Source organism: Theropithecus gelada, chromosome 7b, assembly GCF_003255815.1.
Source record: "Theropithecus gelada isolate Dixy chromosome 7b, Tgel_1.0, whole genome shotgun sequence".
Classification (NCBI taxonomy): Eukaryota; Metazoa; Chordata; class Mammalia; order Primates; family Cercopithecidae; genus Theropithecus; species Theropithecus gelada.
The window spans coordinates 102,471,854-102,498,908 of NC_037675.1; the positions used below are offsets into that span (position 1 = coordinate 102,471,854).

Genomic DNA, 27,055 nt, shown 5'->3' on the forward strand with positions numbered 1-27,055 from the left:
AAAAAATGTTATCAGACAGGAATTTGTGGTTATATAATTCTGAAACACTGCAATGCATTAAGAAATCAGTACATCAAGGGTGTCACCTGTGTAGGGTAGGGTAATATAGAGTAGTGGTTCTCAAATGTGAGCATTGAAGTGACCTGGAGGGTTTGTGAAAACACAGAAGGCCAGTTACATTCCCAGGATTTCTGATTCAGTTAGTTTGGTGTGGGTTCTGAGAATCCAAATTTCTAATAACTTACTTTCTATAGGTTCCAATAGTTTCCCAAGTCATGCTGACGCTGCCTCCTGAGAAGTATTTTCAGAATCACTGAGAAAAATGCATGAAATACATTTCATACATAGAGTCTTTGCTCTATGTCAGTGGTAATTTCCAGTTTGTTTATTTTATTGAGAAAGAGAAGGTAATTAATTAATTAAGCAATTAATATTTATTTATTTATTTATTTATTTATATTTGAGATGGAGTTTCACTCTGTTTGTTTCCCAGGCCGGAGTACAGTGACATGATCTCAGCTCACTGCAACCTCCGCCTCCCAGGTTCAAGCAATTCTCATGCCTCTGCCTCCCGAGTAGCTGTGATTACAGGCGTGTGCCACTATGTCTGGCTAATTTTTGTATTTTTAGTATAGACGGGGTTTCACCATGTTGGTCAGGTTGGTCTTGAACTCCTGACCTCAAGTGATCTGCCCACCTCGGCCTCCCAAAATGCTGGAATTACAGGCATGAGCCACTGCGCCCCACCCAATTAATATTTAAAAGTCTAAGTAAATGAAAGGGGAACAACATGGCTCAATGGAGAAAATGTCTGATTTATGTAATATCATTGTTATATTGTACAAAATGGATGCACCTTAGGTGATTTAAGCATTCTGAAAAGACCAGGCTTTCTAGGATACTGCTACATTTTAGGAGATTAGAAATCAATGGAATTGGCACAGTCTTTGTCTGTTGAGTGGGTTTTCATGGGTGTTGATTGTACATCTTTAAAATGAGTAAATGATTATATACATGAATAAAATCAAACAAGAACAAGCCTATACTAACGATGAAGAACCAAAATTTAGGATTAATTTGATTTAGTGGTGTTTAGGATGGTTTCTAAAAAAGATCAAGTCCCTGTCACAAATTGTTCTAACTGTTTAGAATTCTACTGCAGGTTTCCCTAAGCGTTCCTCAAGTGATAAAAATGTAAGTTATGAAGAAGGGACACACAGGAACTAGAAGCACTTGTCAGTGTTTTAGTTCTGGTGGTTGATTCATGTTATATATAGAAAGAATATACACATTATGTGAGAAAAGGCCAAGGAAGGACCGATAATGCGAGTGGAATACATTCTGAAATGTGTTTTATGATCAAAGTATCTGTGACCTACAGCGGTCCACTACAAAGAGGGATTTAAGTGTTTACATCTGTAGGAATGCCTGCAGATAGATTTCAGTGATATTCAGGAATCAGGTTCTCAGTCCTTGGTGCTTCATGGATTTTGATTTTGTTGTTATTCAATAAGTGAAAGAATAAACAAATATGTCAATGTATAACAATGAATAGAATGAAGTGTATCTAACTACGAAAATATGGGGTGAGGCAAGAATTATTGTTAATATACGTAGAACCACTGGAGTTCATTAAATAATGATATCTTTACCCCAAAATGTAACCCCTTAATGCATGAAAGGGGTTACATTTTGGGATAAGGATAAGTAGGCAAGGTAGTGATGTATAGTAGTCAGGGTGCTTGCTTTGAGTCTGTGACAAGTTCAAGTGGTTACTTACTGCAGAGGGAAAAAAATAAATTATGCCATAAAATAATAAATATCTAAATGACTGAGGAAATGAAATGGGGAAGGCATGTATCAGTGGAAAGAATATCTCAGCTTTCTATTATTTGCATTGCTTATATTTCTCAGAATGAAAGCTCCTAGCACATTCTCCTGTGGTCATGAACTCTGTGTTAGGAGCATAGAAACCAATGTAAGAGTCAAAGCACTTCTCTTATTATGAGTGGTTTGTTTAAAAATACTCACTGTACTCTTTACAAAACATGTTAGGATTAGTCAAAGAAGTTGATTATGGTGTACTATGGCATTGATGTGAAATGTATGTTCATTAATGGATATGTACAACACAAATTAATTAATGAAGGTTATAGATACTGAGTGAATTTACTCTGTAGACAATTGTTATGGATATTTAAGAATATTGTTCTATGGAATTTGTGATTCATACACATTTATATTATTGTAATTATTCTATTGAAGAACTAATAAATCAACAAATATAGAAATGGATGAGGAAAAAGATGTCAAATCCTGAACCAGTGGTGATGGCTGGTGGCATATTTAGTCACAGATGATGAATAAATACATGCCTGAAACTCTGAGGTTAGTACCTAGACAGAGATCTAGTCTGTTATTTTTGATGGATGTAGTCCTGTAGAATGATTAGTTATGCACGAAGGTGATGTTCTTGGGCTTTTGTAGTTTATGAATTTTGATTGTATTGTTACAAAACAATTAATGACAAAGTTTATACAACTGCGCGAAGATGAAGACGGTGAAACATTGTCCAATTATGAAATATGAGGTGAGGACTGAAATACTATTAATATAATTTGAAAGTCCTAAGGTCCATAAGTAAATAAGTGTCACCTCTTTGGTACAGTATCATATAGACCAGGGGTCCCTGACCTCAGGGCTGCAGACCAGTACCAGTGCCTGGCGTGTTAGGAACCAGGCCACACAGCAGGAGGTGAGTGGCGGGCGAGCAAGCATTACCACCTGAGCTCCACCTCTTGTCAGATCAGTAGTGGCATAAAGTAGATTCTCGTAGGAGCAGAACCTGTTGTGAACGGTGCATGCCAGGGATCTAGGTCACATGCTACTTATGAGAATCTAATTCCTATGATCTGAGGTAGAACAGTTTCATCTGGAAACAACCCCTCCCTAGCCTGGTCCATGGGAAGTTTGTCTTCTACAAAACCCATCCTGGGTGCCCAAAATGTTGGGGACCACTGGTGTAGACAGTGAGAAGTAACAGTTAATGTTATTGTTCTGCATCAATGGCAAGTACCATCCTGTCCTATTTTTAGAAAAGACAAATAATAACATCAATTAGTAAATATTTATGTGACTAAATACATGAAAGTTTGAAAGCCATTGTCAATGGAGAGAATGTCTCAATTTTTTAATCACTGGTTCTCCTTTGTATTCCTAAAGGTGGAAGCTGTCTGCAGTAGGAGCATGGAGACCAATGTGAGTAACAATCACATTTTGTCTCGGTTTGCGTGGTTTATCTCAGGGTATTCATTTTATAATGGCATTTGAAATATAATCAAACAGGGCCAAATGCACCCCAGTAATGAAGTTGGGATTGATGTATATTATGTTCTTTGATGTATATAAAACATTGAGTCTTTCTGTATCAATGAAGTTTTATTTTCTGGGTTGGTTGCAAGTTTGACATTGTTCCTGTTGTTGAGACAGAGAGAAAGAATACAAATATATAATGAAAAATTAATAAATAAGTAAATGAAATTTGGAAAGGAGGGATAAATGCAGATAAGGTCTTAATTTTTTTTATCACATGTTCTGCTTTGTAATCCTAGAATGGATGCTCTTAAACTGATTTAAGCATGCTTCCATGGTCACAAGCCCTATGGTTGCCACGGGGCATTAGGAGCATGGAGACCAATGTGAGTAATAATCAAAGTTTGCATTTTGGTGTGGGTTGTTTGCTTAAGGGTATTATTCACTCACTGTATTATTGAAAAGAGTGAAATATGATCAGAGAAGACCAATTGTTGTGCAGTGACAAAACTGATATAAAGCACTATATAAATTAATGGATATATGAAAAACTGAAGATAATTAATAAAGGAGATACGTTGATGTAAGATGACTTTATATACAGACTAGAAATATCAAGGGTCTCCTTGAGTTTTGTGAATATAGGGCTTTAAAATTATTAGTGAATGAATTAACTAATCAATGGATAATGTGGAAGTGAGTGGAGAAAAAGAGAACGAGTCCTGGATCAATGATGTGATGACCACTAGTGGCGTATGAATCTTATGTGGCATATGAGTCTTATATAGTGAATACGTGTTTGAAACTCTGAGGTCTGTTGGGGAAGATACATGGCCCATTCTCTCTTTCAAATTATGCTACATAAATGTTTCAGAAATGTTTTTCTTTGTGATAATTTCATTCTATTTTTATAATTGGATCAATGTGAGAATCAATAAACAAATATATAAATAAAGATAAGGTAGATGAAGCATTGTTCAGGTATGGCAGGATATATTATTAATATGTATTGAAAACAGTGAAGTCCAAAGAGAAATAAATGGCACATGCCTGTCACCTCTTTGGCCAATGATGACATAGATAGTATAATTATAGACAATGTTCAATTTTTTGATTAGTGGCAAGTTCAAAATTGTTAATTTTCTTAAGAGAAAATGAAATAAATATACCCAGATAATTACTGCCTAAATGACCAACTAAATGAAAGGTGAAAGGCAAAGATCAATGGTGATAATGTCTCAAATTTGTTATCATCTTCTCTGCTCTGTACTCCTCAGAATGAACCTAATTGTACTGTTTTAAGAATTCTTCCATGGTCCTCTGTTTGCACCATGCTTAGGAAGGAGCATGCGGACCCAGGTGATTAATGATCAAAGTTCTTGTCCTGGTGGTTTGTTGAAGAGTATGTCAGGTATTATAAAAAAGTTTGTAATAGGCTGAGCGTGGTGACTCACACCTGTAATCCAAGCACTTTGGGAGGCTGAGGCGGGTGAATCACCTGAGGTCAGGAGTTTTAGATCAGCTTGGCCAACATGGTGAAACCCTGCCTCTACTAAAAATACAAAAATCAGCTGGGTATGGTGGCCTGTAATTCCAGCTACTCAGGAGGCTGAGGGAGGAGAATCACTTGAACCCGGGAGGAGGAGGTTGCAGTGAGCTGAGATTGTGTTATTGCACTCCAGCCTGGGCAACAGAGTGAGACTCCGTCTCAAAAAAAAAAAAAAAAGTTTATGATACAAAGATGGCCAATGTTATCCCAAAGATAGATATGAGAGTTATGTAAAGTATTATATTGATAATGCATAGATGAAAAACTGAGGACAATTATATCAATGTTAGAATGATTCTACATACATATATGGAATATCCAGGTTATTCTTGTTTTTTTTTTTTTAATCATAGGGACTTATTAGTGAGTTAACAAGTCAGTCGGTAGACAAGATAGAAATGAGTGGAAAAGGAGATGATCAGTCCTGGATCGATGATGACTGCTGGTGGCGTATGAGTCTTACATGATGAATACGTGTCTGGAACTCTGAGGTCCATCACAAAAGAAACTGAGCTCCTTCTGTAGTTTGAAATGATCCTATGTATATAGATGTCAGAGATACAGAATTTATTTGTTTCTGGTCTTTGTTTTTACTTATTTTCATTGTATTTTTATAGTTGCTCAATGTGAGAACCTATATATATATATAATTTCCATATATTACATAAAAAGATGAATAATGTTAATCATTGCCCAATTATTAAAATCTGTAGTGAGGCAAGAAACATTTCATATGTATTGAAAACATGGAGTCCAAAGAGAAATAAATGGGACATGCCTGTCACCTCTTTGGCCAATGATGATATAGCCAGTATAATTATAGACAGTGTTCAAATTCTTGGCCAGTAGCAAGATCGAATTTGTTAATTTTCTTAACAGAAAATGAAATTACTACGATTAATGAAATGAAATTTTCTTAACGACAATGAAATTAATATGAAATCCAAATAATGATTGCATAAATGACTAATTATAGGTGAAAAGCAAGAATCAATGGTGACAATGTCTCAAATTTGTTATCATCTTCTCTGTACTCATCAGAATGGATGTCCTTGTTCTAATTTGAGGATGTCTCCAAGGTCACGTACTCTGTTTGCACCATGCTTAGGAAGCAGCGTGCAGACCAATGTGAATAATAGTCAAAGTCCTTACCTTGGTTTGGGTGGTTTGTTTAAGAGTAATCAACGTATTATTTAAAAGCGTGAAATACAGTCAAAGATGGCCAATGTTATTCCAGTGACACAGGAGTGACATGAAGTATTATATTGATGATGCATATACATAAAACAGGATAGTTAATGAAACACACAAGTGTTTGAGTGATTCTGTATACTGATGTGGAGTATCAAGAGTGTTACTGAGTTTTGTGAATCATGGGCCTTGAAAGTATTATTAGTGAATGAATGACTTAATCAGTAGACAAGGTAGAAATGAATAGCAAAAAAAGATCGACCCTGAGTCAGTGATGACTACTGGTAGTGTATGAGTTATATATGATGAATACATATCTGGAACTCTGAGGTCCATCACAAAAGAAATCTGGCCCATTCCTTTTGATTCAGATGATCCTATGAATATGCAATGTGTTTGCTTTTGGTCTTTGGATTTGTTCACTTCATTGTATTATTATAATTGGATCAATGAACTAATTTATACATATACATGTACATATATGAAGGGGATGAAGTATTGTCCAATTATAAAATAAATGGTGAGGCAAGATGTACTATTATTATTATATTAAAGCATTATATTAAAGCTTTAATATATTAAATAAATATCTAATATTAATGCATAATAAATGCAATATTTAATATACATTAAATATAATAATATATTAAAATATTATATTAAAGCACTGAAGTCCCAAGAGAAATAAATGTTACACCACTGTAACTTCTTTGACTAAGGATGATACAGATGGTATTTATAGATAATGGTCAACCTCAGGGTCAAGGAAAGTTGCACAAGGTGTTCATTTTCTTAAGAGAAAATGAAATAAGTATCCTTCAGATAATGATTTCTCAAATATCTTCCTAAAGGGAAGATGATAAACACAGATCAAGGAGGACTGTTTAATCTGTTTGTGATGTGCTCTGCATTGTGGCCTCAGGATGGATGTTTGCCAGCCGATTCCATGGTTACAAGCTCTACAGCTGCATCTATGTTAGGAGCATGAAGACCAATGTGAGTAATAGTCAAGCTCCTTCTTGTTTTGACCATTTAAAAATGTTATTTGCTATATTATTAAAAAGTATTAAACACAATAAAAGAAGGTGAAATATGCAATAATTAAAAATTAGATTAAAAACTTTAGGTTAATTAATGCATATGTGAAACATTGAGCTCAGTTAATGAAAGAAATATGGTCTTTGTGGAAATGATTATATGAATGAATGCTAGGAATATTCAGGAATCTTATTCTCTTTTTGAAGACTTATGTGTATTTCCTTGTTAGTGAATTAGTCAACAAACAAATTAAGATGGTAATAGAGAAAGAGGGCTGATCCTGGACCAGTGATGGCGACTGGTGGTGTGTGAGTCATGCACAGTGAATATCATGTGTTGGGAACTCTGAGGTCCAATACAATGGGATCTTGTCCATTCCCCCTTATAAACAGATGTCAGGATACAGGATATACAAGGATCTACTTCATGATCTTTGTGCTCATGAATTTAAAAAATATCATTGTAAAAGAATCAAAGGCAGGATGAATAAATCAGTGTGTAAATGAAGAAGATGAGGTGAAGCATTGTTTATTACTAAAATATGTACTAAGAAAAATGTATTTTAATTTAAATTGGAATGGATAATATAGGCATGGATGAAAGGTATTATGTCTTGGACCAAAAATAACATAGATTGTGATAGGTTATAGTTATTACTTTCAATTTGTTGCAGCCTTGAAGTCTATTTTATTAATAACTATTACTGTTAATTAATAAAAGCCAAAGTGACAATGTAAATGAATGGTGAAGTGTATGGATTGATGGAAAGAATGTCTCAATATTTTGGTTGTCTTCTCTGCTTTGCACTCTTCAGAATGGATGCACTGAGCTGATTATGAATTTAGCCCTGATCAAGACTTGTGTTGCTGTCGTGCTATGAAAGATTCCAGTGTGAGTAATAGCCACGATCTTGTGTTGTTTGGGTGGTTTGTTTAAGGATATTTACTGTGTTAGTGAAAATTTTAAAAAGTCAGATAATATGTATATATATATAATGAATGTCAATTATAGACTTGAATTATGGGAAGCATAAATTTTTATAATTATTACACATGAATTACTGAATTAATCAATGAATAATGTCTAACTGAATGAAGAGAAAGTGGGCCCTTCCTGGACCAATGATGATAAATACTGGCGTATGAGTCTTGGATGATGAATAATACATGTCTGGAACTCTGAGGTCCAACACAAAAGAAAGCCAGTTTTTTCTGCTCATGTATTTTCACTCTGTTATTATAATTGGATCAGTAAAAGAATCAATGAACAAATATATAACTAAATAAAGATGACTCGTGTGAAGCATTGTCCAATTATAAAAATAGATGATGTGGCAAGAAATAATATTAATATATCCTGGAAACTCTGAACTTCAAAGAGAAATAAATGGTACATGATTGTTAAATCTTTGGCTAAGTATGATGAAGACAGTAATAGGTAAATATCTGTGTTCATTTTCTGGGTCAGTGGCAAGATTGACATTGTTAGCCTACATAGGAGAAAAATAAACATTATTACAAATTACTAATTATGTATGACTGAATACCTGAAAAGAGGTATTGAAGGACCAGTGGAAAGAATGTTACAACCTTTTAAAATCATCTGCTCTGCTCTGTGATCCTCAGAATGAAAGCACTTGAGTTGATTCAAGCACTCTTCTATGGTCATGATCTCTGTGGTTGCCTCTGTGTGTTAGGAGCATACAGACCCATGTGAGTAGTAATTAATGTTGTTATACCAAATCCAGCAGTTTTTAGAATGGTATTTGCTGCATTATTTTAGAGTTTTAAATATAATCAAATAAGGGAAGTCTGTCCATGTTAAATATCAGATTGATATGAAGCATTATACTGAGTAATGCATTTATGCAACAGCTCAGTTAATGAAAGAAATTTGGTCTCTGTGGAAAGGATTATATAGATGGATGTTAGGGATATTCAGAATCTAATTCTTATTTTTCTTTTCAGATTTCTGTGTATTTCTTTGTTAATATATTAATCAGTAAATAAATTTAGATGGGAATAGAGAAAGAGGGCTGATCTGGACCAATGATGACCACTGGTGGCGTATGAGTTATGCACATGAATACCATGTTTCTAGAATTCTGAGGTCCAACACAAATGGGATCTAGTCCATTCATCCTTTGTGAAGGGATCCAATGGACAGGTATCAGGATATGCAAGGATCTTTTTCAGGATTTTTGTGTTAGTATTTAAAAAATACTATTTTAAAAGAATCAAGGGCAGGATAAATAAATGAATGTATAAACGAATAGAAATGAAGAGAGTGAAGCGTTGTTTATTGCTAAAATATGTAATAAAGAAAATGGATTATTGGTGTAAGTTAGAATGGATAATATATGGATGGAATTTATTATGTCTTGGACTAAAGATGACATCAACTGTGATGAATAATAGTTATTACTCTCAGTCAGTTACGTATTTGAAGTTCATTTTATTGAGAGAAAAATAAGCGAATATTTCTATAAATTATTATTACTTTGAGACAGAGTTTGGCTCTTGTCACCCAGGTTGGTCTGCAGTGGCACAATTTTGGCTCGCTGCACCCTCAGCCTGCTAGGTTCAAGTGATTCCCCTGTCTCAGACTCCCAGGTAGCTGGGATTACAGGTGCCCGCCACCACGCCTGGCTAATTTTTGTATTTTTAGTACAGATGGGGTTTCACCATGTTGGCCAGGCTGATCTTGAGCTCCTGACCTCAGGTGATCCACCCACCTCAGCCTCCCAGAGTACTGGGATTATAGGCGTGAGCCACTGTGCCTGGCCCCATAAATTTTTAAAAACCAAAAAGATAACACAAACGAATAGTGGAATGTATCAGTCAGTGGAGAGAAATTCTCAATCTTTTATCATCTTCTCTGCTTTGTATGAAGATGGATCAGAATGAATGCATCAAGTGGGCTTAAGCATTCTGCTTGATGGAAAGCTGTATTGCTGTTGTGTTTGGAAAGAAACTAACGTGAGTAATAGCCAAAATTTTGGTCTTCCTTTGGGTACTTGACTAAAGGTATTCATAGTATTATTAAAAATTTTAAATTATTATAAAGTTAACCATGGCCCAATGGTTAACATAATATAGAACAGTATGTTTATTAATCAATAATGTGCCACATAGAGGTGAATGAATGAAAGTGACATTGACTAATGTGGAAAGGATTCTGTAGACAGACGCTTGGTATGTCTGGCATCATGTTCATAGGTTTTTGTGAATCATGTTCTTATTTTACTCTTATAAATTGATTAATGATTTATTCAAAACAAAAGTAGAAATATATGAAAATTGAGACCAATGATGGCGTGAGCCATATACAATGAGTTAGACATGTCTGGACTTTGATGTCCAACACAAAAGACATATAGTCTATATTCTTGATATAAGGCATCCTCTAGGCCCATGTTGAGAATATCCAAGGATCTTGCGCTTGATCTTTGGGTTCATATATTTTCATTCTAGTATTATAATTGGATCAATGAAATAACCAATCAATAAGTAAATTAATGAAGTATTGTTCAAATTAAAAATATGTAGTGAGCAAAGAAACACTACTAATATATTATGAAAACACTGAACTCTAATTTGAAATAATTTTACATGACTTTTACCTCCTTAGCTCAGAATGGTGTAGATGGTATAAGTTACAGACACTGTTCGTGTTCTGGACAGATGGCGATTTTGAATTTGTTCATTCTCTTAAGAGAAAAAAGTACTCGAAATGTGTGATTACTGAAATGACTGACTGAAGGTGAAAAGCAAGGATCAGTGGAGAGAACGTCCCAGATGTCTGTTCTCCTTCTTCATTTTAAAATCATCTGTTCTGTCCTGTATTTCTCACACTGGACCCATCTGAGCTGATTTAAGAATTCTTCCATGGTTATGACTGTATGATTGAATCTCTATTAAGAGCTTGGAGACCAATGTGAGTAAGAGTCAAAATTTTTGTCATGGCTTGGGTGGTTTGTTTAAGGATGTTCACTATATTTTAAGAAGTGTGAAATATAATCACAAAAGGCCTAATGTAAACATCATGATTTGGGATTAACATGAATCATTATACTGATTAATGCATATATGAAAAACTGAGGATAAATAATAAAATTTAAATACTGATTTGTGAATAATGATGGATACCTAACAAATAGGTATGCTTTTGTTGGAGGTTTGTGAATCATCAGCTTTAAAAAATATTATCGGTGAATTTATGAATTAATCAATAAACAATGTTGTAAAGAATGAAGAGAAAGTGGGCCTTCCTGGACCAATGATGACAATTGCCGGCGTATGAGTGTTGGGTGATGAATAATACGTGTGTAGAACTCTGAGGTCCAACATACAAAACACCTCAATAAGCAAGGATCAGTGGAGGAATATCTAATTTAAAAAAAATCATCTTCTTTTTTTTTGTACTCCTCAGAGTGATAATCTCGAGGTGATTTATGCATTCTTCCGTGGCCACCAGCCTTATGGTTGCATCTCTGCGTTAGAGCTTAGAGATCAATGTGAGTAATAGTCAAAGTTCTTGGTGTGGTTTAGGTGGTTTAAGGTATTCACTGCATTACTAAAAAGTATGAAATATAGTCACATAAGGCCCGCTGTTACAAATGACACATATGAAGCATTATATTGATTAATACATGTGTGAAAAGCTGAGGATAATTAAAGCAGGAGATATATGGAGATGAGATGATAATATGTACAGATTAAGAATATCAAGACTGTTCTTGGGGTTTTGTGAATCATAGGGTTTTGATTTATTGTTAGTGAACTAATGATTAAGTCAACAGACAACATAGAAATGAATGGAGAAAAGGAGGCCCAATCCTGGATCGATGATGACCACTGGTGGTGTATGAGTCATACATGATGAATTATGTGTCTGGAACTCTGAGGTCCTTCACAAAAGAAATTGGGTCTTTTTGTTCATTCTTTCTTATGTTATTATAATGACTGGGTCAATGAAAGAATCAGTAAACAAATATATAAATGAATCAAGGTAAAATGGGGGAAACGTCTAATTATAAAAATTTGTAGTGAGGCAAGGAATTTTGTTAATATGTGTAGAAAACACCAAAATCCAAAGAGAAGTAAATGGTGCATAATGGTTTATTTTGGCAAAGGATGATATGGACAGTATTAATTAGGTAATGTTTTTGTTCTGGGTCAGTGGCAAGTTCAAAATTGTTCATTTTAAGAGAAAAGGAAATAAATATACTCCAAGTAATGATTGCCTGAATTAATGACTAAATGGAAGATGATAAGCAAGGATCAATGGAGGATTTTCTCATTTTTTAATCATCTGTTTTGCTCTGTACTCCTCAGAATAGATGCTTTAGAGGTGATTCAGTCTCTCATCCCTGCTCACCAGCATGTTGGTTGCATCTCGTTTTGGAGTATGAAGGCCAATATGAGTAATAGTCAATGTTCCTGTCTTTGTTGGTGTAGCTTTTTAAAAAAGATATTTCCTATGTTATTAAATTGTGTTAAATATAACCAAAGAGGCCCAAACATGCCAATTTTACTATCAGATTGATAGACGTATTATAGTGATTGGTCAATATATGGACCGAAGAAGATCATTACCATGGAAGATAGTATGAAGAGATTTAGTCTGTGGAAATGAATCTATAGATGAATATTAGGAATCTTTATGAATACTATTCTTGTGTTTTCTGACTGATGTGTATTTATTATTAATGAATTAATCAATGGATAAATTTGTATTAGTGTGAAATCAAAGAGATCCTGGACCAATGATGACAACTGGTGTGAGTCATGCATAATGAATACCATGTATCTGGAACTCTGAGGTCCAACACAAATGGCATCTAATCCATTCCCCATTTCGAAGGGATCTTATGCACAGATGTCAGAATCTATGAGGATGTTGTTGTTGATATTTTTATTCATGAATTTAAAAAATATTATTGTAAACGAATCAAGGACAGAATAAATAAACAAATGTATAAATTAATAGAGATGAAGAGGGTGAAGCATTGTTTATTACTAAACTTCAGAGTAAGGAAAATGAATATTAATAGAAATGGAATGAGTAATAAGTTGATCAAGGATATTATGTCTTGAACTAAGGATGACACAGTTCTTGCTGTCAGTTGCAAGTTTTGAAGTTTATTATGTGAAAAATATATAAATATTAGCATAAATTAGTAAAAGCCTAAAAGGCAGTGCTAACAAATGGTAAACAACGTGGATTAATGGAGAGAACATCTCAATGTTTTTCTGTGCTTTCTACTCTTCAGAATGGATGCAGCAAGCTGTTTCAGCCATTCTGTTGGGATCAAGATTGTTGTGTTGCCTCTGTGTTTGGAAAGAGACCAAGGTGAATTATAGTCAAAGTTCTTATCTTGGTTTCAACAATTTGTTTGAGGATATTCTTGGTATTATTATAAAATGTATTAAATTATTCAGTTAGAGAGGAGAGATACGCTGAAGAGAAATATTATACAACATGGTGATTGTAGTTAATGTTATATGTCATATTCTTGAAAAATGCTAGAGAGTAGCTGTTAAGTATTCTCACCACAAAATGATAACTATGAGATGTAATACATATGTCAGTTAGATAGATTCCATATCTAAGTTATTCCATAATGTATATATACTTCAGAACATCATGTTGTGCATGATAAATACATACAATTTTATCTGTCAATCAAAAAATTAAAAAGTATTAAACTAATACACAGTTAACCACAGCTCTGTGATGAGTATGACCTGAAACAGTATGTTGTTTAATTTATCATGTGCAACATTGAGGTCAATAAATGAAAGAGATCTAGTCTATGTTGAAAGTGACTCTGTAGATGTTATAGATATTCAAAGTCCTTGTTGTTGGCTTTGCATGAACCATGTATTTGTTTTTATTAATGTCATTAATATGATCATTTAATTGATAAAAATGTAGGAACACATGAAGGAGAGGAGACCCAATCATGGACCAATGATGACAAATGGTGGCATTGGAGTTATGGACGATGAATTACCATGTGTCTGAAACTCTGAGGTCCAACACAACACATAATTAGTCTGTTCTGTCTGTTGAAATTGAGTTACAGAGAAATGTCAGGAATATATAGATAATATCCATGTATTGATTCCATAGATTGATATTTATTATTATCAATGGATCAATGATAGATTCATTAAACTAATATAAATTAATGTATAACGAACAAGAGGGTCAAGCATTGTCCAATATGAACATATGTGTGGAGGCAAGAAATGTTATTAATCAAAATTTAAAGCACTGACATTCATTTACAAATAAATGGATAAAAGATATTACCACTTGTGGTAAGAATCATATAGAAATTGATAAGAGTTGATTTTATTGTTCTGGGTTAGTCCCGTGATGGAAGTATTCCTTTGCATAAGATAAATAAATATATATACACACACACACGCACACACACACACACACATAGTGAACAAATAAATAACTACATGACCTAGTAAATGAAATGCAGAAAGCAGGAATCAAGAATCAATGGAGATAAGGTCTTAATTTTGTTATCATTTGCTCTGCTTCATACCCTTAGAATGAACACACTCAGGTGATTTAAGCACTCTTCCATGGCTACGAGCTCTGTGGTTGCCTCTGTATATTAAGAGCACAGAGATTAAAGTGAGTAATGACTGACATTCTTTTCTTGGTTTCAATATTTCTTTTATCTTAAGATTATTCACTATATTATTAAAAAGCATGAAATATAATGAATGCAATTATAACTCAGTAATAAATATGAGATGTATGAAATATTATATCCATTAATGCATGTATTAAAAATGGGATAATTAATGAAACTGTTATATTGATGTTAGAATAATTCTATATAGAAATTAGGGATATAAGGACTCTTCTTGAGTTTTTGTGAATAATAACACTATAATTGTATGATATAATGAATTAATCAATAAACAAATGTAGGTGACAATAGAGTAAAAGGGCCAATCCTAGATCAATGATGACTACTGGTGGCGTATGAGTCATATACGATGAATACGCATCTAGAACTCTGAGATCCAATGGGAAAGGATGTAGTTCATTTACTCTGGTTGAAGTGATGCTGTCGCCAGTTGTCGTGACTATACAAGGATCTCGGTTTCGGTCTTCATGCTATGCAGAGAATGTCTTTTTTTTTTTTTTTTTTTGCCATTTTCTCTGATTTGTATTTCTCGGAATGGACCCACTCAAGCTGACTTGAGAATTCCTCCTTGGTCACAAGCTTTTGGGTTGCATGTCTGCATTAGGAGCCTAGAGAACAATGTGAGTAATAGCTAAAGTTCTTGTCTTGTTTTGCATGGTTTGTTTATGGGCAGTCACTATATTATTAAAAAGTGTGAAATATAATCAAAGAAGGTGAGCTGTAGCTTAGTAATAAGCATGGGATTAATATGAGGTATTATATTTTTTAGTGTGTACATGAAATACTACAATTATTATTAACATTAAGAGATATTGAAGTGAGAATGATTTTAAGTACATGTTAGGGATATAAATCTCTTGAATTTTTGTGAATCAGAGTTTTAAAATTATAATTATTGAATTAATCAATAAATAACTTAGAAATGAATTGAGTAAAAGTGGGCCCTTCCTGGATCAATGATGAAACTTGCCAGCATATGAGTCTTGGATAATGAATGATATGTGTGTGGAACTCTGAGGTCCAACACAAAAGAAAAGTGATGTTTTTTTCCATGCACTTTCATTCTATTATTATAATCAGATCAATAAAAGCATCAATGAACAAAAGTATAAGTAAATCGAGATAAAATAGATGAGGCATTATCCAAATATAAAAATATGTGAGAAGGCAAGAAGTATTATTACTATACATTGAGATCATGAAATTCAATGAGAAATTAATGGTATGTGACTTTTACCTCTTTGGCTAATGATACACAGGCAGTTTAAATTATAGGCAATGTTCATACTCTGAGTCTGTGGCAAATCTGAAGTTGTTCGTTTTTAGAGAAAATGTAATATCCTCCCAAGGAATGTTTGCCTAATTACCGGCTGAATGGTAGACACAAAGCAGAGAACCATGGCCATAACGTCTCAAATTTTTAATCAACAGTCCTACTTTGTGCACCTCAGAATGGGCTCACTTGAGTTGTCTCAAGCACCCCTTCATGCCCACAGGCTGTACAGTTGCATCTGTGTGTTAGGAGCTTAGAGTCCACTGTAAGTAATAGTCAATGTTCTTGGCTTGAGTACTTTTTTTAAGGATAGTTACTACAGTATTAAAAATTATACAGTATATTAAAGAAGGCCAACTGCAGCCCAGTGTCAAATGTGAAATTGATATGGAGCAGTCTATTGATGAATTAATTCAATTAATTCATTTAAGAAAACTGAGGATATTTAGTAAAGGAGGTACATTGACCTGAGAATGATTCTATACACATATTAGGGACATCAAGGCTTTTTTCAGGTTTTGTGCATTATGGCACTTTAAACACATTATTAGTAAATTACTGAATTAATCAATAAACAATGTAGAAACAAATGAAGAAAAGATGGGCCATACCTGGACCAATGATGATGACTGGTGGTATACGACTCAAAGGTATAAGAAGTGTTTTTGTTAGTGGCAAGTTCAGAGTCATTTGTTTCAAGAGAATATGAAATAAATATATTCCAAATAATGATGATTTAAGTGATAAATGAAAGGTGAAAGGCAAGGATCATTGGAGGAATGTCTGAATTTTTAGATCATCTGTTCTGTTTACACTCCTCAGAATGGCTTCACTCCATCTGATTTAAGCACTCTTCCATGGCATGTGCACTATGGTTGGTTCTGTGTGTTAGGAGCACGCAGACCATTGGGAGTATGCATTCATTTCCTCTCTTTACAAGGTTCAGTAAGTTGGTGTCAGTGACATACAAGAATCTTTGTGTTCATGCATTCTTTTTTTTGAGATGGAGTCTCTTTCTGTTGCTCAGGCTGGAGTGCAGCAGTGCGATCTCAGCTTACTGCAAGCTCTGCCTCCCAGGTTCAAGCAATTCTCTGCCTCCGCCTCTCGAGTAGCTGGGATTACAGGCACCCGCCACCACGCCTGGCTAATTTTTGTATTTTCAGTACAGAGGGGGTTTCACCATCTTGCCCAGGCTGGCTTGAATTCCTGACCTCGTGATCCGCCCTCCTCAACCTCCCAAAGTGCTGGGATTACAGGCATAAGCCGCCACGCCCGGCTGTGTTCATGCATTCTTAAAAATTATAAGGAATCACTGATAGAGTAGATAAACAAATACATAATGAATAAACATCAAGGTGGTAAAGCGTGCTCATTGTTAAAATATACAGGAGGGAAAAATAGTATTAATATAAATTGGAACAAGTGTATTTTGTCTTAGACTAACAGTGATAACTTAAAGTGAGAAGTAACGGTTTTTGATGATTCACTTGCGTATTTCATGTTTGATTTATTAAGAGAAAAATAAATATTGATATAAATTTATAAATGCCTGAATGACTATATAAAGGGATGGAGGCATCTGTGGCTCAATGAAGAGAATATGTAATCATCTCCTGTGCTCTGATTTGTATATTCTTCCACGCTCACGAACTCTGTGTTTGTATCTATGTGTTAGGAGCATAGAGACCAGCATCAGCAATGGTAAAAATTCCGTTGGTTTGAGTGATTCAAAGAATGTCAATCATGCTAATGTTTTATTTCAGGTTGATATGCAGTATTACGTTGATTAATGCTATGTGAAAAACTGAATTCATTTAAAGAAAGGGATTTAGGCTCTTTGTGATAGTATAGATGAATGTGAGTGATATTGAAGAGCTTATTTTTTGTGGTTTATGTGTATGTCTTTATTAATGAATTACTCAATAAACAAGTGTAGGTATGAATGAAGAGAAAGAAGGCCAATCCTGGACCATTGATGACAACTGGTGGCTTACATGATTGTATATGCTGGTTGTATATGAAGACTAGTACGTATCTGAAACTTTGAGGTCCAACACAAATAGAATCTAGTCCATTCCTATATATTATAAAGTGATATAATAGACGGATACCTGAAATGTACAAGGAGTTTGTGATTAGTCTTGTGTGCGAGAGGTTTAAAAATATTGTAAAAGTAGCAATGGCAGAATAAACAAATAAATGTACAAATAAAATAAAACAAGTACAAATGAAAAGGACAAAGCCTTGTTCATTGCTGAAATATGCAGTAAGGAAAATACTGTTAATGTACATTGGAATGGATAATAAATGGACCAGGTGTATAATATTTCTGACTAAAGATGATAGAGACAATAGTAATAATTACTGATAAGTCATAGCCAGTTATTGCCCCAAGTCAATTACAAGTTTGAAGTTCATAAGAAGAAAAATAAATAAATATTACCATAAATTAACAAATACCTAAACGACTAAGTGAATGAAAGAAAGAAATTATAGATCAACGGACAGAATGTCTCAATCTTTTTATCATCATCTCCACCTAGCACCCTTCCATGCAGATGCAGTTAGCTGATTTGAGCACTCTGCAACAATCAAGTTTCTCATGTTAACTCCTTTCAAAAAGAGACCAATGTGAATATAGTCAGTCAGTGTTCTTGTCTTGGTTTCATTTATTTGTTTGTGAGTATTCATGGTATTATTAAAAAGTATTAATCAAATAGTTAATAACAAGTATAATGTAAAATATGATGTTGATTAATCCCTAATACTGACATCATTAAATGAAAAAGATGGAATGTATATGGGAAATGGTTGTATTGATAGCTGTTAGCACTATTCTAGCATTTTATTTTTGCATTTTTCTGACTCACTGATTTTCAGTGAATTAGTGATTCAGTCTCTGCAAATGTAAGAGTGAATGAAGAAAAAGTTGGCCAATGAGTACACATAGAACAATGATTACAGATAGTGGTGCAGGAGTCATAAACGATGAGTAATATGTGTGTGGAACTCTGAGCATCAACACAAAACGTATTTATTCTTTCTGTTTGGAATAATCCTATAGACAGATGTTTGGCATACATAAGGACCATGTTCTTATTTTAGATTCATAGATTTAGATTTATTAATATTAAAGAATTAATGATAGGACCATTAAACAAATATAAGTAAACAGATAAAATTGAAGAGAGTGCAGCACTGTTCAGCTATAAAAGTATGTAGTGAGGCAATCAATATTATTAATACAAGTAGAGAAAACTAACATCCATTAAGAAAATATTGGATCAAAGATGTTCCCTCTTTCTTTGGCTTAAAATCATATAGACACTAATAATAGTAAGAATCAATTTTATTATTCTGAACCAGTTCCTCTAAGTTCGAGGTTGTCCCTTTTGTTAAGAGAAAAAACATATACTTCATGGAAAATTATTAAGTACCTGAATGATCAAGTAAAACAAATGCAGAAAGCAAGAATTATAGAGGATGAGGTGTCTGTTTTTTAAAATATCGACTCTGCTTTGTTTTCATCAGAATGAGTGCACTTGAGCCGATTGAAACATTCCTCCTTGCATCTTTGTTCTATGATTGCATCTATTTGTTAGTAGCACAGAGACCAATGTGAGTAATCATTAAAATTCTTCTCTTGGTTTGCATAGTTATTTCAAAATATTCAATGAATTACTAAAAAAGTGTATACTATAATCAAAGATGACCAGTGATATTCTAGCAATAAATAGGGGACTCATGTGAAGCGTTATATTGATAATGCATCTACGAAAAACTGAGGATAGTGAATGAAACAGCCGTATCCATATTAGAAGGATTCATTGTAGGGATTAGGAATCTCTAAGCTCTTATTGAGATTTCATGAACCACGATTTTAAAATTTATGGTCAGTGGATTAATAAATCATTAGTAAGTAATCAGAAGTGAGTGGAGAGAAAGAGCACCTATCCTGTGGGTTGATGATGACTACTGGTGGCATATGAGTCATCTACAATGAATATGTCTCTGGAACTCTAAGGTGTGTCACAAAAGAAATCTAGCCCATTTTCTATGTTTGATACAATCCTTTAGATGGGTATCACGAGCGTAAAGTGGGTTTGTTTTTGGTCTTTGTACTCATACATTTTCATTCTATTTTTATTATTGAGTTAATGTGAGAATCAACAAACAAATATAAAAATAAAGATATATTGGCCGGGCGTGGTGGCTCAAGCCTGTAATCCCAGCACTTTGGGAGGCCGAGACGGGCGGATCACAAGGTCAGGAGATCGAGACCATCCTGGCTAACACGGTGAAACCCCGTCTCTACTAAAAAATACAAAAAACTAGCTGGGCAAGGTGGCGGGCGCCTATAGTCCCAGCTACTCGGGAGGCTGAGGCAGGAGAATGGCATAAACCCGGGAGGCAGAGCTTGCAGTGAGTTGAGATCCGGCCACTGCACTCCAGCCTGGGCGACAGAGCGAGACTCCGTCTCAAAAAAAAAAAAAAAAAAAGATATATTGGGTGAAGTGTTGCACAATTATAAAAATAGATGGTGAGACAAATTATAAAAATAGAAATACATACTATTAATATGTATTGGAAATAGCGAAGTTCAAAGAGAAATAAATGTTACATGTCTGTCACCTCTTTGGCTAATGATATAGAGAGGATAATTTAGACAGTGTTTGTTTTCTGGGTCAGTGGCAAATTCAGAATTGTTCATCTTCTTAAGAGAAAGTGAAATAAATATACTGTACTCTAAATAATGGTAGCCTAAATGACTAAAGAAATGCAGAAAGCAAGGATCAATGGTGATAATGTCTCAAATTTGTTATCATCTTCTCTGCACTGTACTACTCAGAATGGACATCGTTGTTCTGTCTTGAGAATTCCTTTAGGGTCACATGCTCTGTTTGCACCGTGCTTAGGAAGGAACCTGCAGACCAATGTGAGTAATGGTCAGAGTCCTTATTGTGGTTTGGGTGGTTTGTTTAAGAGTAATCAATGTATTATTAAAAAGTGTGAAATATAGTCAAAGATGGTTAATGTTATCCTGATGGTAGACATGGCAGTGACACGAAGTATTATATTGATAATGGATGTATGAAAAACTGAGGATAATTAATGAAACAGATAATATCAATGTTAGAATGATTCTGGATACAGATCAGAAATATCAAGGCTGTTCTTGGAGTTTTTCGAATCATAGGCTTTGAAATTATTATTAGTAAATTAATGAGGCAACCAACAGACAATGTAAAACTGAATGGAGAAAAGGAGGGCCAATCCTGGATCAATGATGACCACCGGTGGCGTATGAGTCATATGTGATGAATACGTGTCTGGAACTCTGAGGTCCGCCACAAAAGATATCTAGTCCATTCGCTCTGTTTTACGTGATTCTATTGACTGATGTCAGGAATATAGAATGAAGTTGTTTTGGTTTCATTTTCATTCTAATGCAAGAATCAATAAACATATAAATAAAGATAAAATAGGGGAGCATTGTACAACTATAAAAATACGTGTTGAGGCAGGAAATACTATTAATGTATATTGAAATTGGTGAAGTCCAAAGAGATATTGTACATACCTGTTACCTCTTTGGCTTATAATAATATAGACAGAATAAATTATAGATAATGTTCAAATTCTTATTCACTTGCAAGATCAAATTGTTCTTTTTCTTAGGAGAAAATGAAATAAATATTAGTCCACCTAATGAATGCCTAAAGGACAGATTAAAGGCAAGGTGAAAAGCAAGGATCATTAATGAGAAAGTCTCAGTTTTGTTACCGTCTCTGCTCTGTATTCCTCAGAATAGATGGCCTGTGCTGATGGAAGGATTCCTCCCTGGTGACGTGGTGTGTCTGCCTCTTGATTGGGAGCAGGCAGACCAATGTGAGTAATCAAGTTCTGGTCTTAGTTTGGGTGGTTTAGTTAGGAGGACTTGATGTATTATTAAAAAGTCTGCACTATAATCAAAAATGGCCAGCTGCAGCCCAGTGATAGAAATAGTAGTGATATGAAGCATTATATTAACAATATGTATTTGAAAACCTGAGAGTAATTAATGAAACATTTATCAGTGTGAGAATGATTCTATATGCAGATAAAGAATATTAATATTAATGCTGTTCTGAGGCGTTTGTGAACCAAAGGTTTTAAAATTATTATTAGCAAATTAATGAATTAATCATTAGACAAGGTAAAAGTGCACAGGGAAAAATAGGACACATTCTGGATCGATGATGACTACCGGTGGCGTATGAGTCATACGTGATGAATGCGTGTCTGGAACTCTGAGGTCCGTCACAAATAAAATCTGGCTTATTCTCGGTTTCGAATGTTGTTATCGATAGATTTTAAAAATATAGAATGTTTGTTTTTTCTATGTGATTATGTACCTTTCTTCTATTTTTATAATTGGATCACTGTGATAATCAGGAAACAAATATATAGTAAATATAAAATGATTGAAACACTGCCCAATTATAAAAATTTATGGTAAGGTTAGAAATGCTATTAACATGTATTAAAATCAGTGAAGTCTAAAAAGAAATGAATGGTATATGATACAGATAGTATAAATTATAGACAATGTTCATATTCTGAGTCATGGTAATTTTGAAGATTTTCATTTTATTAAGAGAAAATAAATAAAACAAATATACTCCAAATAATGATTGCCAAAGTGACTAATAACAGGTGAAAATCAGGGATCAATGTTGAGAATTTTTTTATCTTTTCTGCTTTCTATCCTTTCAGAATGATGCACTTGTTATGATTTGAGAATTCCTCCATGGTCACGTGCTCTGTTTTTATCATGGTTGGGAGCCTACAGACCAATGTGAGTAGTAATAAACATTCTCATCTTGGCTTGAATGGTTTGAGAGGACTCGATATTATCAAAATATTGGATTGTCTTGAATCCCTGACCTCAAGTGATCCGCCCACCTCAGCCTCCCAAAGTGTTGGGATTACAGGCATGAACCACAGCATCTGGCCAGAGGCACTCTTAATATCTTTTGACACAGTGAAGTCCACAGAGATATAAATCGCATCTTCTGGTGACCTCTGTGGCTAATGATGGTATAGACAGTACAAATTATAGAAAACATTCAATTTCTGGGTCAATGGCAATTTCAGAATTATGCATTTCTTTAGATAAAATGAATATACTGCAAATAATGACTGCCGAAATGACTGACTAATGATAGGTGATAAGAAAGGGTCGGTAGTGACAATATCAAAATAGGATAATAGGATAATATCAAATATATTTAATATTTGATAATAAATATATTTTTTATATTTAAAATAGGATAGTATAAAAATAGAGGATAGCATAGATAATAGGATAATATGGAAATAGAGGATAACAAAAGTTATCTTCTTCTCTGCTCTGTATTCCCTGGAATGATTGCACTTTGCTGATTGAGGGATTCCTTCAAGGCCATGTGCTCTACTTGCACCGTTTTTGGGATGGAGCCTGGAGACCTAGGTAAGGAATAGTGGAAGTCCTCAGCTTGCTTTGGGTGGTTTCTTCCAGAGGGTTCAATATATTATAAAAAGGTGTATACTATAATCAAAGATGAGCAACTGTATTTAAATAAACATGGGCATGATGTGAGGATTATATTGAAGATGCATACAAGAGAAACTGAAGATAATTGATGAAATAAATATTCCTACATATTAGGATTATCATGGCTATTCTTGTGGTTTTGTAAATCATAGGGCTTAAAATTATGATTAGTGAATTAACAAATTAGTCAATAGACAAGGCAGAAATGAATCCAAAAATAGAAGATCAGTTCCGGATCGATGATGACTACTGGTGGCGTATGAGTCTTTTGCGATGAATACGTGTCTAGAACTCTGAGGTCCGTTGCAAACAAAATCTAGCCTGTTCTGTATGTTTGAAATTATTTTACAGACAGCTGTCAGGAGTATAGAATGTATATGTTTTTGGTATTTGTGTTTACATGTTTTGATTCTACTTTTACAATTGATCCATATGAGAATTAATAAACAAATGCAAATCAAGATGAATAAATTCAAGCATTGTCCAGTTATAAAAATTAGGGACAAGGTAAGAAACATGATTAATGTATATGAAACAGTGACATCCACAGAGAAATAAACGGTACATTCCTGTGGCTTCTTTGGCTAATGATGGTATAGACAGAATAAAATATAGGTAATGTTCAACTTCTGCATCAGCGACAGTTTCAAAATTATTCATTTTATTTTCAGAAAATGAATTAAATATACTCCAAATAATGATTGCATGAATGGCTAATTAATGATAGCTGAAAAGCAAATATCAATATTGAAAATGTCTTAATTTTGTTACTCTCTTCTCTGGTCTGTATTCCTCAGAGTGAACAACTTGTGCTATGTTAAGGATTCCTCCATGATCACGTGCCCTGTTTGTACACCATGCTTGGGAAGGTGCATGCAGACCAATGTTAGTAATAGTCAAAATTCCTGTGTTGGTTTGTGTGATTTGCTAAAGAGGACTCAATGTATCATGAAAAAGTGTATTATATAGTCAACGATGGTCAACTATGTCCCAATGCTATTTATGAGAGGTATCTGAAATATTTATTGATAATGCATATATGAAAAACGGAGAAGAATTAATGAAACAGATATATCTATGTTAGAATGATTCTGTGTAAAGATAAGGAATATCAAGTCTGTTCTTAGGGTTTCATGAATCACAGAGTGTAAAATTATTACCAGTGAATTAATGAATGAATCTAAAGACAACATAGAAATGAATGGAGAGAAAGAGGGTCAACCCTGGATCGATGATGAGCACTGGTGGAGTATGAGTCACATACGATGAATATGTGTCTGGAACTCTGAGGTCCATCACAGAAGTCAGTTTCCTCTGTTTCAAGTAACTCTAGACAGATGGCAAGAATATAGAATGAATTTTTTTTTGTTTATGAGTTTTTATTTTATAATTGGTTCAATGAAAGAATAAAACATGTGAATAAATAAAATAAATAAGCTAAGCATTGTCCAACTATAAAAATGTGTGGTGAGGTGTATTTAATATGTATTTAAATTGATGAAAGCCAAAAAGAAATCTAACATACCTAACCTTTTTGGCCAATAATGAAGAGACAGTATAAATTAATATGCCGTTTTCATGTTCTGGGTTAGTGGCAAGTTCAAAGTTGTTCATACTTCAAATAATGATTGCCTAAATGTTTAACTAAAGATAGGTGAAAAGGAAAGATCAACAATGAGAAAATCACATGTTTGTTATTATTTTCTCTGCTCTGCACTCGTCAGAATGGACATACTTGTGAAGATTTAAAGATGCCTCCAAGGTCATGTGCTCTGTTTGCACCATGCTTAGGAAGGAGCATACAGACCAATGTAAGTAATGGTCAAAGCTCTTGTCTTTGAGTGGTTTGTTTAAGATGATTCAGTGTATTATAAAAAGGTATAATACATTATAAAAATATATTGCAGGAATATATTATATATATTTCTATAATATAATGTATCATAAAATACATTATAAGAAGATATAATACATTGTAAAAGACATAATACATTATAGGAATATAATATAGGAATATATTATATATAATATATTCCAATATAGTATAGGAATATAATGCATATATAATATATTCCAACATATTTTAGAACTATAGTCTGTAATATATTCCAATATATTATAGGACTATAATCAAAGATGGCCAACTCTTTCCCAGTTATAGGAGTGATATGAAGTACTATATTGAAAAAGCATATATGAAAAATGGAGAACAATTAATGAAAATATATATCAACACTATGATTCTATGTAGGGATTAGGAATATCAAAGCTCTTGGGCTTTTAAAAACCAAAGATTTTAAAGTTATTATCAGTGAATTAATGAGTTAATTATTAGACAAAGTAAAAATGAATAGAGAAAAATAGGAAGAATCCTGGTTCAGTGGTGACGCTGGTGTCGTCTGAGTCATACGATGAATACGTGTCTGGAACTCTTGAAGTCCATCACAAAGTCGGTTTCTTCTGTTTCACATGATTCTATAGGTAGATGTCAGAAATACAGACTCAGTTTGTTTTTGGTCTTTGTGTTTTATGCAGTTATATTTTATTTTATAATTGGACTAGTGGGAGAATCAATAAGCAAATATTTGAATACATAAAGATGAATAAGGTTAAGTATTGTCCAATTATAAAAATATTTGGCAAGACAGCAAGCACGGTTAATATGTACTGAAACAGTGATAGCCAAGGAAAAATGAGTGATGCATGCCTGTGACCTCTTTGGCGAGTGATAGTGTAGACAGTATAAACTATAGATAATGTTTAAGGTATGGGTCAGTGGCAAGTTCAAAACTGCTAATTTTCTGAAGAGAAAATGAAATACACTTCAAACAATGATTGCCTAAATGACTCATTAGATGAAGATGAATCATGAGTGAGAATGTCCCATTGTATGCTCTGAACTCCTCTGTGCTTTGTGCTCTGCAGAATGGATGAATTGTGCACCTTGAAAAGTTCTTCCCTGACCACCTGAGGCACTTGCATCACGGTTAGGCTCAGGCAGACTAATGTGAGTAATAGTCAACATTTTTGATTTCCTTCTGCTGCCCTTTTAAGAGGACTCATTGTATTATAAAAATTGTGTGACATTATCAAAGATGTCCACATCCCAGTGAAAGATACGGAGATGATATGAAGCATTGTATTGATAATGCATATATAAAAACCTGAGGATAGTTAATTAAGAGGTATATCAATGTTGAAATGATTCAGTATACAAATTAGGAATATTAAAATTATTCTCGGGATTTTTTTGAACCATTAAGACTTAAAATTGCTAGTAGTGAATTAACAAAATCAATCAATAAACAAGGTAGAAATGAATGGAGAAAGAGATGAACAATCCTGGATCGATGATGACTGCTGGTGGCGTATGAGTCATATGCGATGAATACGTGTCTAGAACTCTGAGGTCCATCACAGAAGAAATCTAGCTCA

The 27,055-nt window shown here is 33.9% G+C and overlaps 18 non-coding genes and 4 pseudogenes across 18 annotated transcripts; all 22 read left to right on the plus strand.

Moving 5' to 3' along the window:
- Positions 1 to 2,317: 2,317 nt before the first annotated feature.
- Positions 2,318 to 2,394, plus strand: LOC112629568 (annotated as a pseudogene).
- A 1,641-nt stretch (positions 2,395 to 4,035) lies between these two features.
- On the plus strand, positions 4,036 to 4,130 carry LOC112629575 (annotated as a pseudogene).
- A 1,156-nt stretch (positions 4,131 to 5,286) lies between these two features.
- On the plus strand, positions 5,287 to 5,358 carry LOC112629540. The gene has a single exon (XR_003120642.1). It is a non-coding gene; the product is annotated as a small nucleolar RNA SNORD113/SNORD114 family (small nucleolar RNA).
- Positions 5,359 to 6,316: 958 nt separating this feature from the next.
- On the plus strand, positions 6,317 to 6,388 carry LOC112629557. Its single transcript, XR_003120657.1, has one exon. It is a non-coding gene; the product is annotated as a small nucleolar RNA SNORD113/SNORD114 family (small nucleolar RNA).
- Positions 6,389 to 7,371: 983 nt separating this feature from the next.
- On the plus strand, positions 7,372 to 7,446 carry LOC112629559. Its single transcript, XR_003120659.1, has one exon. It is a non-coding gene; the product is annotated as a small nucleolar RNA SNORD113/SNORD114 family (small nucleolar RNA).
- Positions 7,447 to 8,204: 758 nt separating this feature from the next.
- On the plus strand, positions 8,205 to 8,279 carry LOC112629546. Its single transcript, XR_003120647.1, has one exon. It is a non-coding gene; the product is annotated as a small nucleolar RNA SNORD113/SNORD114 family (small nucleolar RNA).
- An 852-nt stretch (positions 8,280 to 9,131) lies between these two features.
- Positions 9,132 to 9,205, plus strand: LOC112629553. The gene has a single exon (XR_003120653.1). It is a non-coding gene; the product is annotated as a small nucleolar RNA SNORD113/SNORD114 family (small nucleolar RNA).
- Positions 9,206 to 11,361: 2,156 nt separating this feature from the next.
- LOC112629560 lies at positions 11,362 to 11,436 on the plus strand. Its single transcript, XR_003120660.1, has one exon. It is a non-coding gene; the product is annotated as a small nucleolar RNA SNORD113/SNORD114 family (small nucleolar RNA).
- Positions 11,437 to 11,929: 493 nt separating this feature from the next.
- Positions 11,930 to 12,002, plus strand: LOC112629547. The gene has a single exon (XR_003120648.1). It is a non-coding gene; the product is annotated as a small nucleolar RNA SNORD113/SNORD114 family (small nucleolar RNA).
- Positions 12,003 to 12,850: 848 nt separating this feature from the next.
- LOC112629554 lies at positions 12,851 to 12,920 on the plus strand. The gene has a single exon (XR_003120654.1). It is a non-coding gene; the product is annotated as a small nucleolar RNA SNORD113/SNORD114 family (small nucleolar RNA).
- Positions 12,921 to 14,058: 1,138 nt separating this feature from the next.
- LOC112629552 lies at positions 14,059 to 14,134 on the plus strand (annotated as a pseudogene).
- Positions 14,135 to 15,079: 945 nt separating this feature from the next.
- On the plus strand, positions 15,080 to 15,151 carry LOC112629551. The gene has a single exon (XR_003120652.1). It is a non-coding gene; the product is annotated as a small nucleolar RNA SNORD113/SNORD114 family (small nucleolar RNA).
- Positions 15,152 to 15,720: 569 nt separating this feature from the next.
- Positions 15,721 to 15,795, plus strand: LOC112629561. The gene has a single exon (XR_003120661.1). It is a non-coding gene; the product is annotated as a small nucleolar RNA SNORD113/SNORD114 family (small nucleolar RNA).
- A 2,214-nt stretch (positions 15,796 to 18,009) lies between these two features.
- LOC112629569 lies at positions 18,010 to 18,098 on the plus strand (annotated as a pseudogene).
- An 893-nt stretch (positions 18,099 to 18,991) lies between these two features.
- Positions 18,992 to 19,066, plus strand: LOC112629578. Its single transcript, XR_003120673.1, has one exon. It is a non-coding gene; the product is annotated as a small nucleolar RNA SNORD113/SNORD114 family (small nucleolar RNA).
- A 936-nt stretch (positions 19,067 to 20,002) lies between these two features.
- Positions 20,003 to 20,074, plus strand: LOC112629567. The gene has a single exon (XR_003120666.1). It is a non-coding gene; the product is annotated as a small nucleolar RNA SNORD113/SNORD114 family (small nucleolar RNA).
- A 1,247-nt stretch (positions 20,075 to 21,321) lies between these two features.
- LOC112629545 lies at positions 21,322 to 21,393 on the plus strand. Its single transcript, XR_003120646.1, has one exon. It is a non-coding gene; the product is annotated as a small nucleolar RNA SNORD113/SNORD114 family (small nucleolar RNA).
- An 880-nt stretch (positions 21,394 to 22,273) lies between these two features.
- Positions 22,274 to 22,345, plus strand: LOC112629548. The gene has a single exon (XR_003120649.1). It is a non-coding gene; the product is annotated as a small nucleolar RNA SNORD113/SNORD114 family (small nucleolar RNA).
- Positions 22,346 to 23,852: 1,507 nt separating this feature from the next.
- Positions 23,853 to 23,924, plus strand: LOC112629558. The gene has a single exon (XR_003120658.1). It is a non-coding gene; the product is annotated as a small nucleolar RNA SNORD113/SNORD114 family (small nucleolar RNA).
- Positions 23,925 to 24,844: 920 nt separating this feature from the next.
- LOC112629550 lies at positions 24,845 to 24,916 on the plus strand. Its single transcript, XR_003120651.1, has one exon. It is a non-coding gene; the product is annotated as a small nucleolar RNA SNORD113/SNORD114 family (small nucleolar RNA).
- A 1,077-nt stretch (positions 24,917 to 25,993) lies between these two features.
- LOC112629579 lies at positions 25,994 to 26,063 on the plus strand. The gene has a single exon (XR_003120674.1). It is a non-coding gene; the product is annotated as a small nucleolar RNA SNORD113/SNORD114 family (small nucleolar RNA).
- A 900-nt stretch (positions 26,064 to 26,963) lies between these two features.
- On the plus strand, positions 26,964 to 27,035 carry LOC112629549. The gene has a single exon (XR_003120650.1). It is a non-coding gene; the product is annotated as a small nucleolar RNA SNORD113/SNORD114 family (small nucleolar RNA).
- The last annotated feature ends 20 nt before the right edge of the window (positions 27,036 to 27,055 follow it).